This window comes from Triticum dicoccoides, chromosome 5A (genome assembly GCF_002162155.2).
Source record: "Triticum dicoccoides isolate Atlit2015 ecotype Zavitan chromosome 5A, WEW_v2.0, whole genome shotgun sequence".
Lineage (NCBI taxonomy): Eukaryota > Viridiplantae > Streptophyta > Magnoliopsida > Poales > Poaceae > Triticum > Triticum dicoccoides.
In genome coordinates this window covers 591,755,397-591,757,417 of record NC_041388.1, presented here as the reverse complement: position 1 = coordinate 591,757,417, position 2,021 = coordinate 591,755,397, and positions in this window count along the sequence as shown.

Genomic DNA, 2,021 nt, shown 5'->3' with positions numbered 1-2,021 from the left:
CGATCAACGTCGGCTCAGGGCCGGCCTAGGGGAACGCCGTGTTCCAGACGGCGGTGATGTCGGGCTTTGCTGCCGCTGCCTGGGCCTGGCGCGCCTCCTCTTCGGCCTCGCGCTCGAGCATCTGCAGGCGCTAGCCCTCCCGGCGGTCCTCGGCAAGCCGAACGCGGCGCCAGTGGTCGAGGTAGGCCGCCTCCTGCTTCTCCGTCGCCTCGAGCCAGATCGGCGGAGCGCTGACCCACTCGCGGACTACTCCGATCCAGGAGTAGCGCTCGATGTAGGCCGGCTCCTCCGGCTCGGCTTTGGGCGGGGACGGCGAGGCCACCGGCGGCACGACGCAGTCGCCCCCCGTGGAGAGGGCCATGGCCTCTGCCATGGCAGCCTCGAAAGCTGCCTCGTCCGCCTCCCTCCACCGCTCCTCCTCCTGGCTTTCCTTGATGGCCGCCTGGTAGGCGGCCTCGGCCTCCTGATCCTCGTCGCAGACGACGAGCGCGGGCGGCGGCAGGCTGTGGTCGACGTCGCGGATGTCGCGTCGCCTCGCCTCCTCGTGCTCGATGGCGAACCATCGAGCCCAGTTGAGCGAGTCGACGGTGAAGCGCGGGTTCGGCGCGTTGCTCCTCGCTCAGCAACGCCCGCCGGCGCCGCACCTCCTCCGCATGGGCCCTGGCCGTCCACGGCGCTGCCGGCACTGGGATCCTCACCGGATCCAAATGCCAGTCGTGCGTCAGCGTCACGTTCGGGTACGGCAGAGGCACGCGGTGGTGCCAGTGCCACTTGGCTTGGTGCACCGGCACGCTGATGCGCTGCCTCTGCTGGGGAGCGCGCGCCGGCGCGGGGAGGGCGGGGAGGGAGGGGGAATGGCGGGCGGGGGCTTTGCCCTTGCGGCTGCTGCCGACGCCGGAGAAGAATACCATGCTGGCGGTGGCTAGAGTTGTCGCCGGCGTGGGGGCAGGGATGGCCAGATGGGGACGGCGGGCGAGTGGTAGTGGATGAGGACGGCCCCGCCGCACGCCCGGCTTAAAAAAGGACGACCGCCGTCGCTGACGCGTGGGCCCAAGGTGGGCGGTCGTCATAAATTATGTTGACCGTAGCGGTTGGACAGCCGCCAGGTAGGGACGCGGCGGATGGCGAGGAGACGCGCGGCGCGTCCGCTTCGCGTCCACGCCGACACATTCCAGACGCAATTTTGGGCCGGAAATGGGTCGGCGCGGACGCCGGGCGGACACGATTTGAGTTTGGGTCGGCGCGTTGGACCGCCACTTTTGTCCGCGCCGACCTAAACGGACGCGAGCAGACGAAATGGGTCGCCCCATTGGAATTGCTCTAACATTTGGCAGCTCCAAAATTTGCCCCAAAAAATGGTTTTGGAACCGAGGGACTAGTCTCGAATGGTTGGCCAGTTATGTTGGTAGTCAATTTTCTGCACCAAGCCAAACATTTTTTCTGTGAACGCAAGTGTCAACTATAAACTTTAGTATATACTTCCTCCAATACAAAATTAAGTGTCGTCGTTCTAGTTCAAAAGTGTATTAAAACCACGACGCTTGTTTTGGATCAGAGGGAGTACTTTTTTGTGGGAATAAAACTTCAGTGATACAAAACGAAATTAATAGAATCTCGACGGATATTGAAAAATCTGCCCCCTCACCCCGTCTCATGTGCGCGCGCCCACCCAGCCATCCTAGTTTCATGAGCATTGAAGAACACGAAAAGGATCGGGTGACAACTAAATGGTGTGAATGAGCCTTTGCTAGTATGTTTTAGGGATTTATGTTTGCAAAAATGCTACACCTAGTTACGTTCCCACCTTACGTAAACTTCCTAACTAATCTCCCCCCCCCCTCCCAATTTCAACTGGGTGGGCCTCCCTCCTCTAATTTCGCCCAACAAAAAGATGCCACCTGGCCTATTACGTTAATTACGTAGATGTAGCATTGTTGTTATGTTTGTGGCTAGGTTACTAGTCCCACCAATTCCTGGAAACATGGCATCTTGGACATGTTTGTAATCAAATTTTAGAAGCC